The sequence below is a fragment of the Lissotriton helveticus genome, chromosome 5_1 (assembly GCF_964261635.1).
Source record: "Lissotriton helveticus chromosome 5_1, aLisHel1.1, whole genome shotgun sequence".
In the NCBI taxonomy this organism is placed as follows: Eukaryota; Metazoa; Chordata; class Amphibia; order Caudata; family Salamandridae; genus Lissotriton; species Lissotriton helveticus.
This window is the reverse complement of record NC_136065.1, coordinates 1,042,176,385-1,042,190,190: the sequence shown is the minus strand read 5'-3', so window position 1 is coordinate 1,042,190,190 and position 13,806 is coordinate 1,042,176,385.

Below are 13,806 nucleotides of genomic sequence, written 5' to 3'. Positions count from 1 at the left end.
TCAAAGATAGCATGGTGATTCTCCGAACCAATCCCAAATTCATACCTAAGGTTCCCACAGATTTCCATCTCAACCAACCTGTACCACTAAAGACTTTCTTTCTGAATGCTCTAACACCAGCAGAGACAGCTCTACACACTCCCAATGTAAAAATATGCTTAAAGCTCTCTCTACATCGCAAAAGCATATACATACTACAGACCAACATTTTGTAGCTTTTGGAAACAATAACATAGGATGTCCAATTTCCAAACCCACCATAGCAAGATGGATTGCAGCAGCCATACAATTCTTCCATTCTAAGGCTGGTAGACCTTTAAGACACAAGGCTAAGGTGTACTCTACAAGAGCAGAGTCAACAATGCTGGCCTAGATTGCTGGAGTGCCTATCGAAAGTATATGCCATGTTGCAACTTGGAAGATCAGGCACACTTTCACCCAACATTACTGTCTAAATTCAGCACAGAGCAGTGATACAGCTGTGGTCAAGAGGTTCTTTGACATCTTGTTCAATAAGGCGATCCTAGTTTCATAAAATCTATAATGTTGTTCCACCATCTACTGCTGTATTTATTTCTTATTTTATTATGCATGTATTTTACTGCTAGCTATTCTGATTCAAGTATGTTAAATGTATAAAAGATACGCAAATACTACAGAACAACGTGTTATTTACCTGCAACTCTTGTTCTCCGGTACTGGTTTTAATAGATTCACATGCAACCTCCCCTCCTCCCCATAGAGGCTTCACTTCCTGGCACATTGTGACTGTTTCCACTAGTGCTCGGAATTCTGATGGAATTTGCCTCTGCTGGGAGTGTTCTATGGGTGCTGTCATCTGATTGGCAGGAATTTGGGTCTTTTTAAATGAGGTAGATATGATATTAAATTAATGTTTTTTTGCCATTGTAAGCTATGTTACTTACTGCTACAGCTTTAAAATATACTGTGGGACTCCCACCTCGACTAAGGGGATGAGTCAAGCATGTGAATCTATGAAAGATACCGATACCAAAGAACGAGAGTTACAGGTAAGTAACAAGTTTTTATGTAACCTTTTTTTTAAATGATGCAAAATTACATAAAATGTGGATCTGGCACTTAGTGCCATATTTCTGCATTAAATGCATGCTTGGGTCAATTTTAAATGAAAGGACGCATTTTTAAGTTTAAAAAAGTGCAAAAAACACAAGTGCAGAAAAACCAGCTGCTCATGTTCTGTTAGTTTGTGTTGTTCCCATGCTTCCACAGTAAGATATTTACCTGAATGTTGCATTATTGCGGAATTTCAGGAATTCATAATAACCCTAATGTGAATTACCTGAAGTTATGTGAGGTTATGCCAGCATAACGACAATTTGATCTGGGCCTACTGTTGGTCTCTATTTTGGTTGTAGTATCTTCGTGTGCCCAAGTGTGACTCTACCCTGTCTCTCACGTCCCCGTCTCTCTTGCAGGATTCACATCATCGACCAATCAGGTGATATCTGCAGACCAGTGTACCTACATATCTTTGTTGTATAGGTAACTAGTTACATGTTCTCAATTAACTGCCTTGCCCTTTTTTAGGTCTAGCAGAGGCAGCACATGCGTTGTCTCTTTGAGGCATGCTGTATTTACTCTGTGGGCTTACAGCCCGCCCATTGCCTTTTAATTCTTCCTTTCAATTATCTTTCAAAAATTCTTACTTGCTAGTGGGTAATCCTTCCTCTTTGTCCATCCTTTTTGTGTTTGTTTTCCTTCCACAGAGCACTGTTCAATTACTGTTAGCATTACGCTTCTGTTTTTGTGTTCATTTGGGGGGGAATATGTTTTTCTTTGATTCGTGCTTGTGCCACTGTTAGTCCGTCTTCAGTGGTTAGGCTTCGTCACCTGTCACTTAATCTACCAGTACCGTTCAAATACCAAGATGAAATGTCAGACACTTCTGACGCTGTTTTGGAGGGCGCCTCTTTAATTTGCTCTGACTTCAAAGTGCAAGGATATCCCCCAAATCCCTCCAGCTCCATTGCTTGTTGCTTTAGTGAGCCTTGGTCACCAGACCTTCAGCAGCCCGACCTTGCAGCACAGTTAAGGGCAAGGCATGGGCAAATCCAGTCGCATTTTCTCTCGTTGACACTCGTTTATATAATGTGAACTCGATCGACCTGAAGGTGTTAGAGCACTTTACATGGGTACTAGTTACATTACACAGTGTCAAATTCATTTTTGGGGGCATTTTTATAGCGCTCGAATTTGACTGGTTCAAAGGTATTGAAGCGTTTTACGAAAGTGCCAGTTACATTACACATGGTCAGGTTAATTTTTTAGTTTTTAGGTGTGTGGATATAAAAGGGATACTGATACTGCCCCTGTTTATTAATTATTTCCCCTCTACCTGACAAATGGGAGCAGCATTCGTCCCTTTCACCTCCTCTCGTGTCGCTGCATGCCTGCCCCAGTGCCTCTTCCTGTCGTCCTCCTGTCAGAGCTCTAATTTCAAACCACATTTACAGCAGCTCCCCAGGGGCTGTGAGACAGTTTTTATTATATAATGTGAACTCGAGTGACCCGATGGTTTTGGAGCGCTTTATATGATTGCTAGTTACATTACACAAGGTCATATTACGTTTTGGGGGCATTTTTATAGAGCAGGAACTCGACTGACCTGAAGGTATTAGAGCACTTTACAAAAGCGGCAGTTACATTACATAAGGTTAGGTTAATTTCTTTGTTTTTAGGTGCACGGAGATTAAGTAATGCCCATGCTGTCCCTGTTTAGTCATTATTTCCCCTCTACCGGACAAATGGGAGCATTTTCTTGTTGCTATGTCCAGTGCTCATATACCCAAGGGGCTGAGATAGAGGGCTGGGACAGAGGGCGGGCCAGGAGATTGGTTTTAAACGGATGGTGCGAGCAGTGTTTTGAATGGAAAACTCTGGAGAAGGGTGCCTGGTGAATAGAAGCCTGGGGGAGGAGGGATGTGACGTTTCCGCTATTGGAAAGTACTTCACTGCTTTTTTTCATAGACTGTTCAATACTCTAGTAATGCAGCCGCACACAGAATGTATAGCCCTGTTGACTTGCATCGAGGCACTTGTCTTTCTGTGTGTTAAAAAGCCTTGGAATGTGTCCATAAATATTTCCTGAGGCAAGCATGTATTCCTGAATCAGTCAGCATGACCCAGTGTGTAGTAATTGTATAGACTAGTTGACTTGGCCGATTAGGATTTGTACCTGTGACTTGCAGATCTCTGGGCAGGCACTGAGCTCCCTTATAATCATTTCAACAGCCCTGTAGAAATTCGTAATGCCACTAATTGCTTTTTGCTCAATGCAAGTGTAAATCACATCAGCAGTGTTTTATGGTTTATTCGATTGATTGTGCCCTTCTCCATGGTCAAAGGATTTGACGTCAGCCCTGTATTGTGCTGAATGTTTTCTTCATAGTAGTATTATGCTATATTTAGTTTGCTAAGCTCAGTACAACATAGACATACAATTTTGTTTTTTCTATTATTTCGTACATTTTAATGAATGTGCCGGGTGTGATTAATGTCATTTCACTATCATTTAATTGGAAAAGAAACAATAATTAATTACCCAATTAGGCAAGACTCGTTTTGCTGAGTTTCTGATGATATAAAAAGTGATTGTGTGCTTCATATTTGACATTAATGCATCAAAAGCATGCATGGACTTATAATTTGGCCGCTAAAAATGTTCCTGTCTGTTTCATGCTTTCTTGATCACTGGTGTAGTTCCTCCACATACAGATGAAGGCCATCAGTAGAAGTGACCCGATAACTTCTGATGAGTGAGTTCATTTCTGTTAGTTCACATGATAGAATTTGAGTTTTGTGTTTTTTATGCCAGAACATACTTTGTGCGGATAAAAACCACATTGCTGAGGTGAGTTTTGGTCAAACCGGTTGCACTTTGATGAAGGAAAAATTCCTGGTAAATAATAGGACATACGGATTTTGGTGTGGTAAGAACCAACATTTGCATATTTGGCCCTTTGTGAGAGGTAAAGCTCGTCTTAGCGATAATTATCAAGCATGATCTACTCTCACAATTCGGTTTCGGTCAGTAGCGGCTGGCAGGCAACGAGATTGGAGAGGCAGCAGTGGGGGGTACAAAATATACACCAAAAAACACTTACCCCCTCTCTATGTCTCCCCTCTGTTGTCTCTCCTCTGTAGTCCCTCATTGTCTCTCTGCGGCCAAAACCAGGAAGCACACAGGCCCCATTCCCTGAGCCAATCACAATGCTGAGATACAGCGTTGTGATTGGCCTGAGTGCTGTTGTTCGGAGCTCAGAAGGGGAATGGGAGCCTGAGCATGTTCCTCACTAGGCTGTGTAATACAGCCTGGTGGGGAACATGCAAAGTGCACGTGACTGTTTGGCCAGCCCAAGATGGCTGGACAAACAGTCATGCACACTTGGAGTGTGAAAACCACTCCTTCTCATGTGCCACCAGCCCCACCCTGCCCTAACCCAGCCCAAACCTTCGAAAAATTAAATGATAACAACGTTATTATCATTTTATTTTTCCTGCTCTGAGAGCAGTTGGCCGCCCCGTTGCCGGTTTGTAAACATGGACCTCTTGTGAATACCATTCCCTGTAGAGTGCACATCGGCACGGCCACACGCACACTTTTGAATCAGAAAAATGAAGGATAATAGATTCACTCTGAAGTTGTGTCACTGGCTTTCCTTTTATTTCGAATGTAACTGTGAAACAAAGCCTGGGAATGAAAGGAAGCATAGCCACTCTGGAAGGACCTGCAAGGTAAAACTCCCAGATGCTTTCATTTCTGAATTTGAAAGTAAGTTTTCCTGGCCGCTTTCTAATTGTGATATATTCCCAGAATGCAGGTTTTTGTAGCAAAGAAGAAATGCATTCTTATTTTGTGATGTTTGAGAATAAGCAGCTTAGGTACTGCCTTATTTTCATAATAAAGTGAATACAAGTGGTGGCTGCCTGGGGGAGAGGAGACTTTTTTCTGCACAGCCGCTTCAGAAGAGTAGATGGGTTGTGTTGCATATCCAGTGCTTAAGTACCAAACTAGTGTTTGTGAGACTAGCGCTCAACGCCGCTGCCCTACAGCTTCTTGCTATTCCCAGAGTTAAGAGAGCTAGAAGTGGAGGTCGCTCCTTCTCTTTTCTGGCACCTAAACTCTGGAATTCTCTGGTGATCAGCCTGAGAATGGACCACAATTGTATGAGTGTTAGAAAGAAACTAAGAACCTACTTGTTTCTCCAATCCTTCAATCTTTTTAATCTCTCTGACTCCAGCAGTTGTTGATAGCGCAGGGAAGCCTGTTGTCAGGTAGCCATGCGCTGTATAAGTCAGGTGAATACAATAGTGTGATGACTATGACGAAGACAGAGACCGGACACTAGGACCCTGTGGGTCACAGGGCGGTGACCAGGTCACCAGACCACTTCCTGTGGACGGACAGGAAAAGGACACTATGTAGCAGGATGAGGACGAGGGCGGACGTGCCCAGACAGACGGACTATATATATATATAATAAAGGAGTACCTCTAACCACAACCTGTGTCCAGTGTGGTTTGCTGCACGCGTGGCGCGACAAGGTACACAACATCTGGCGACGAGGGTGGTGACGGACTGCATGCTGTGCCGATCGGCGGAACATCGTGTCCAACCAGGAGCCCACCCTGGATTGCGTTGTGATCAAAATATGAAGAGGGAAGAGTGAAGCGCCATCCAGAAGAAGAAAGCGGCGACGTGGGAGCCCACCCCGACCGCCGCAACCGAAGCGGTAAGCGCCAGCCAAAGAGCGCGAGCTTCAAAAGAAAATAAAGGGAAGCCAGCGCGAGCTCTCGCGAGAGTCTCGGCGGCCATATTGGGGCCAGGCGCGAGGACCAATAGGGACAAAGAACAAGAGCGGCGGCCATTTTGAGCTCAGGCGGCATCGTGATTGGCCGCGAAGTCTCGCGAGAAGACGGCGGCCATCTTAGAGTCAGGCTGTACAAGCCAATAAGAAGAGAGAATAAGCGCGGCGGCCATCTTAAAGGCAGGCAAAAAGCGGAAAACAGTGGAAAGTGCTATTAGGAAAGAATAAAAGCACCAAGAAGAATAAATAACAACAACAAGTGGAAGAAAAGGGGCAAATAAAAGGACAAAAGCAAGAAAAAAAAAAAAAACAAGCACAAGCAAAGACAAAAGAGAAATAAAAGGACATAAGCAAGAAAAAGCAAAAACAAGCACAAGCAAAGACAAAAGAGGCACAATAAGGAAATAAGGGTGAACAGGCAGCAGTAAAGCAGAGAACAGAAAAGAACAAGAGACATGTCGGAACCAAAGCAAAGCGCACAATTCCGCAGACCAGTGCCTTTCACTGTATCGGAACCACAAGTGGGCATCAGATGGGAGAAATGGATCATAAAATTTGAACGATACATGAAGGCGACTGACGTGGTGAAAGAAAAACAACTGGATCTATTCCTAAACTACGTGGGGGATGAGGTGGATGACCTCCTCATAACACTACCACAGAGTGAATTAGAGACCTATGAGAAGTTAAAACGATGTCTCACGGCCAAGTTTGACCCCCAAAGAAATGTTGACTTTGAGAGATATTCCTTTCACATGGCATATCAGCAACCAGAAGAGTCAATGGATGATTTCGCAACAAGGCTGAGGAAGCTAGTAGCACATTGCGAATTTGAAAAATACGACAATGAACAGGCACTTTGCCTCAAAATGATAGAAGGCTGCCAAGACACGGAATTCCGCACAAGACTACTAAAAGAACCGATCACCCTAGAAATTTTTTTAGATCTAGCAAGGGCCGAAGCAAGAGCAATGATACAAGCGAAACAAATGGACCGAAAGGGAGAGCAAATACATAGACTGTCAGACGTAGGCAAGAAAGGGAACTGGAAGGGAGGACACAAGGAACAAGCGGCGAAGAAACAAGGTTCCCAATGCTACAGGTGCGGTCTGGAATTCCCTCACAAAGGACCATGCCCAGCATTCGGTCAAACATGCAAGAAATGCAACAGAAGCAACCATTTTGCTACCATGTGCCAAGGTGGGCATTTTAAATATGAACGTGGCAAGCCCGGACGGCCAAGAACAGCAACAACAAGACATGTAAGGCACATGGACGCGACGGAGAGGAGCTCGTCTGGAGAGTCAGGAGGAGAAGAGGAAGAGGAAGAAATAACAAGAAAAGTAGAACGCCTATACCTCATGACCACAGATGGAGAGCATGAAGAGGAACACATCAGGCTAATAGACAGGAAGTCAATAAAGAAGACGGACTGGGTGACCATTGAAGTAGGGCCCCACCAAACGGAATTTGTACTGGACAGCGGAGCCACGTGCAACATCATGTGTGCCACCGAATATGACAAGATGAAGAGGAAGCCACCGTTACAACCATCAAGCGTAAGAGTATTTACGTGGGGTGCACAGAATCCTGTCACGAACATGGGAAAATTCACGGACACCATGACGCACAAGGGCAAGACTGTCACAGAAGAAATACACGTGTTACGAGGAGACATTCCCGCACCGTGTCTACTAAGCAACATAACAGCAAAACTAATGGGCCTACTGAAAATGACGTACCACATGTCGGAAAAGGAGAGCATACTACAGGAATTCCCGACCCTGACGGAAGGACTAGGAAAGCTGAAAGGAAGACAAATAACGCTGCACATAAATGAAGCTGTCAGGCCAGTCGCACAACACCACCGAAGGGTACCAATACATCTACAACCTCAGGTGGAGGAAGAAATAAAGGCCCTCCTAGCACAGGACATCATTGAGCCAGCAGAAGGGCCAACGCCATGGGTGTCCCCAATAGTGGCTGTACCAAAAAAGGACACCACACAGATAAGAATCTGCGTGGATATGAGAATACCAAACACAGCCATCGAAAGAGAACGGCACCCAGGGCCACATCTGGACGACATGATAAGTTGCCTGACGGGAATGAGAAAATTTTCCAAACTAGACCTGTGCAAGGGATACCATCAATTGGAGCTGGACGAACAGTCCAGATACATAACCACATTCTCAACGCACCTAGGTTTGTTTCGCTACAAAAGGCTGAGTTTTGGAATATCTTCAGCAGCAGAGATGTTTCAAGAAACGATCAGGCAGATAATAAGACCGATAAGGAACAGTCTCAACTACAGCGATGACATTCTGGTTTTTGGGAAGTCAGACGGAGAACACGACACGGCACTAAGGGCAGTGTGCTCACGGCTTGTAGAGGTGGGCCTGACAGTAAATGAGAAGAAATGTGAACTGGGAAGGGAAGAATTAGTATTTTTCGGACACATATTCTCACGGAAAGGAATGAGGCCAGACCGGAGCAAGATAGACACGCTTGAGAAAACGGGTGAACCAAAAGACGTCGCTGAAGTGCGATCCTTTCTGGGCCTTGCCAGCTACTGCGCGAGGTATATCAAAGACTTCACAACGGTGAGCACACCATTGAGAGAACTAACAAAACAAGGACACGCATTTGTGGACCACAGAGTGCAAAAAGGCGTTTGAGGAAATAAGAGCGTCCGTAATGGCAGTAGACCATTTGGCATATTTCGACCCGAACCTATGCACTGAACTAACAGTAGACGCCAGCCCGGTAGGTCTGGGCGCGATACTAGCACAACACAAACCCGGAAAAGATTCACCTCGACAGATAGTAGCCTACGGAAGCAAGAGTCTGTCAGATGTCGAGAGAGCATACTCTCAGCCAGAGAAGGAGAGTTTGGCAGTAGTATGGGCATGCGAACACTACCACATGTTCATATATGGAAAACCCTTCACAATAGTGACGGACCACCAAGCACTAGTGACCATATATGGCAACCCAAATGCGAAAATACCACCAAGAATAGAAAGGTGGGGAATAAGGCTGATGGACTATAATTTCAAAATAGTGCACAAACCAGGCAAAGACCAAAACCCAGCTGACTATATGTCGCGGCACCCGCTCCCGCACCAAAAGGGTGGTACCACAATGGCAGAAGACTATCTGAACTTCATTGTAAAGCAAAACACTCCAGCGTCAATAACAAGTGAAGAGTTGGAGCGGGAGACAAAAAGAGACCCAACAATGAAAGCAATAGGGGCGATAGTGAGGCTCCAAAGATGGAGGCATATCAATAGCAACACTGTCACAGAAGAAGGGGTCGACAAAGAAGAACTGCTGGCGTTCAAAAAGATTGGCGAAGAGCTGTCTGAGACGGAGAACGGAGTCATGATGAGAGGTCCAAGGATTGTAATACCGCATCGGCTGAGGAAAAGGACCGTTAAGATAGCTCATGAGTCACACAGAGGAATGGTAGCGACAAAGAAGATGTTGAGAGAAAGAGTGTGGTTCCCAGGACTGGACAGAATGGTGGAAGATGAAGTGTCACAATGCCACACCTGTCAAGTAACAGGGTCGTCTAGTAAGCCCACACCATTGAAGATGTCGGAACTGCCGTTGGCAGTATGGACAGAACTAGCAGCAGACTTCTATGGGCCACTAGAGACTGGAAAGTACTTGCTGGTAGTGATTGACGAATTTTCAAGATTTCCAATAGTGAGGGAAGTGTCGTCGACATCGGCAGGTGCCACCCTACCGGTGTTAGACGACATATTTGCCGCCTGGGGATCACCACAAACACTGAAAACAGACAATGGGCCTCCATTTTCAGGAGAGGAATTCCGCAGGTTCATGGACTACCTGGGAATCAAACACAGGAAAATAACTCCTCTGTGGCCACAAGCCAATGGAATGGCAGAACGGTTTATGGGGACCATCAAAAGAGCAATTCAGCGAGCAAAGCTGACACAGATCTCAATTGGGCAAGCGCTTTGTCAAGTGGTGCGCGACTACAGGAACACCCCTCACAGCACCACGGGCAGATGTCCGGCAGAACTGGTGTTAGGAAGAGCAAGCAGGACAAGGCTACCACAAACCGAGGCCACAGCGGACAGTAACAGAAAAGAGATTGCCGAAAGAGACGGTCAAGAGAAAAAGAAAATGAAAGAATACGCTGACAAAAAGAGAAATGCAGCTGAACACAAGCTAAAAGAAGGAAATTTGGTAATTGTGAAACAAACACAGCAAAGGAAATCTGACAGCCCTTTTTCAAAAGATCCTCTAGTAGTGACTGGAGTAAAAGGGTCGATGGTGACTGCGATCTCAGATCATCGGAAAATAACAAGAAACAGCTCACACTTCAAGGAGCTCAAGATGGAAGAAGGGGAAAGGGCAATAACAACACCGGAAGGGGAAGACAGAGAGCAAGGAACAAACGGAGAGATGACAACACACAAAGAAGAAGGAGGAGAACATGAACAGAGCGGAGAACAAAGACCACGAAGAGAGTGCAAAAAGACAAAGAGACTGATAGAAGAAATGTAGAGACTATCTCTCTCTCTCTCTCTCTCTCTCTCTCTCTCTCTCTCTCTCTCTCTCTCTCTCTCTCTCTCTCTCTCTCTCTCTCTCTCTCTCTCTCTCTCTCTCTCTCTCTCTCTCTCTCTCTCTCTCTCTCTCTCTCTCTCTCTCTCTCTCTCTCTCTCTCTCTCTCTCTCTCTTGTCCATAGTGTGAACAACATAACAGGAATTTGTGCATGCCGAGAAGACTTTGTTGTGACAGGGGGGGAGATGTGATGACTATGACGAAGACAGAGACCGGACATTAGGACCCTGTGGGTCACAGGGCGGTGACCAGGTCACCAGACCACTTCCTGTGGACGGACAGGAAAAGGACACTATGTAGCAGGACGAGGACGAGGGCGGACGTGCCCAGACAGACGGACTATATATATATAATAAAGGAGTACCTCTAACCACAACCTGTGTCCAGTGTGGTTTCCTGCACGCGTGGCGCGACAAGGTACACGACAAATAGAATAGAACTGCAACACACAGCCGTAACAAATTCACCTTTTTCAGCCTCACAGAGTATACAGCTCTGCCCATGTACCTCAGTCTGACCTGACGCAAATTCACCTTTCCCAGGGTAGAGAACATCCATTGTTGTATCAAGGGTAGAGGACTTGTCCTAACCGGGTCTCGGCAAGGACGCGCAACATCCTGTGATTCTGGGAAAATCACTTAAAATCCTGTGCCTAACAAAAATGCATGTGTCCTCATGTAACGCAACTGGTGCTCGTGTAAAGCGCTCTGATACCCGGTACCCTCGGGTCAAGTTCATGCTATATAAATCTCTGTAAAAAAAAAAAAGTAACCTCGATGCTGACCTGGAGGACTGCTCTGCCAGACCTCCATAGTCCTAACTCTGTCACACCCAGACCTTGTGCACTGCAGCAAGGTTCTATAGCGAGCTGCGGGGAATAGAACACAGACCGTCCTTGCAGCAAGGTGGATGTAATACATGTATTTGTCAGTATATACAATACCTCACACTGGAGATGGCCTACGTATAAGTGCGCTTACTTGTGATGATATGGGGCCTGAGGCCTGGGGAGGAGAAGTGATATGCTCAGGATCTGAACGTATGGTAGACATGTTATACATGATTTAAAACGGTATTTATCAATCTGAAAAAAAAGTGTGTGTGCGAGGAGGGGGCAGTGGGATTGTTGGTGCATCTTAGCATTTATTTATCAACTTTGGCTTTACAGGTCTCTTTCTATTACTTTCTTTTTTATTATTTCCTCCGCTGTCTTTACGAAGCCAACTGTTTTTGGACTAGGGGTGTCTATAAACTATAGCAGTAAAACATGTTTGTATGTTTTTATGTTTCAGTGAGCATATTTGGGGGTGCACTGAGTGCTAACGATGCCTCTGCTGAGAAGTGTTCTAGCTATACCGACCCCTGCATTCGACAGAGCCTGCCCCTCGGAAAAACGTTGGGCCTCTGCAGTAATTTTATTTATTTATGATTTATCTTTAAGTACTCCCTTGTATATCCCAATTCAATGATTAAGTATAATACACCCGTTTTACAAGTGACTATTGGACCATCGTATTTTGATCTTCTTAGCTTGCACACCACACACTTTTTAATATTACAGTATTAAGTATTTTACCTAAAAGTTGGTTAAACTTATAATTATTTTGCTATTACAGAGCAACTAGAGTGGAGCGAAGTACAAAGAAATTTGCTGCTGTAGTATTAACTCCTCTGTTTTCAGCAAGTGACTTACTTTTAAGTGAGTCAAAGGGAAAGCAAGAGCTCCACAGGAAATTTAGAACAATCTAGAACAATCGTACATTGTTATCCGAAGTGCTCTTAATGTATATCGTGCACAATTTCCATCACCTAGAATCGTGGGTAAATGTCATGCAAGTGTTCTTTGGCACGTGTTTTAGGCTTTTGTTTAAAAGGCTAACTTATTTTTCCTGGGGAGAATCCTGTTCAGTTATACCACCAATAATATGTTCTTTTCCTTCCTCATTGCCACCCTGATTGTGTTCATAAGAACTTTGCACTCTTGTTTTTTTACGGTGTGAAACGACTTGCCAACATCGCCTGCATGCCTACCAATGTATATGCATGTGTGTTCATCTGCTTTTGCAGTGTTCCTTGCCGTCATATAGGCAAAATGTAACCTTTAACTCTGTATTCATGAACCTTTCAATTCTGCCACACTGGTGACATTTTCACATGAGAAGTGCATTGTCTGAATGTAAAATTATTCAGTTTCTGACTCCAAGAACAAGGATCGATATTGTAGCTTTGCCAAGTACTTCGTCACTCTAATGTTCAACCCAAGTTTTGAAAACACTTTTTGAATTTGGCCTGTAAGTAAGCCTAAAACACTAAATATGTGCACGTACCTCTTAGCGGGAATCCCGGCTAAGTGAACGTTCCTCCTGATTAGAATTTAGCTTAAAGAAAGCAAAAAGCTGTCAACTTCCTTATTAGGTTTCTGAAGTTTGGTTACTGAGGTGGAATTCATATGAAGAGGTTATTGGTTCCAGAGATGGGGTCTCTTGCACCAAGAATGCCAGTCTACTTGCATACAACTTCATTTCTCATATACTGCGTAGGAGGTGAACGTCAGATGCCATGCACCAATCCCAGGGAGAGAAGCGCTGCCTCCAGAACTGGTTTTGAGTAATCACAGGGGAGTTTCCCTGGCCACAACTCTAGGGTGGGTACAGGAGTTCTGCACAGGGGAAGAAAGGATTTGCCATCTTTTTTTAGGTAGAGAGGGGTACTGTGAGATTGTTTGCAGTAGGGCATATAGAGACTGTTTAAAAAGTGGGTAGAGTCACCACTGGGAACGTTTAACCTCTAGATCAGGGCGAGGCTATGAGTCACCCTCACACACAGGCTAGTGGATGGAATAAATGTGGCAAGCCTAGACACACTCTCTTCAGAACACTACTTGGCCTACAGAAGACAGAAAATGGACTGCATCTGCTGTTGAGACCTGTGAGGCGAACCCTAAGGGCCGGACTGCTCCCACTTGTACCCAAGAATGAGGGGTGGACTCCGGTTGAGTAATATGCAGTTAAGCTACAAGAACTCCAGCTGACCAGTTTCAACTGGGCATGCCCTGAACCCTGATGGCGGCCTCTGTTGAAGTGAGCCCAAACACCCAGGTGTTGCCCTCCAGGTCTTGGATTTTGGGTGGGATTAAATTTCACTCCTCCTATCCCCAAACTGCAAGAAGTGGGACTTAAACTTTTTGCCAACTTTCTAGTTAGAAACCCAACTGAGACCTCGGGCACTGTCCCAGCTGCAGCATCAACCTGCTGGCTTGCACCTATGAAGGAGATCTGATTTCGAGAAAAGTTTTAAAGTCCAAACCAGAGGGCTTCATTGGGACAGACACAGAGCAGCAGCCCATCAAAGTTGAGGCCT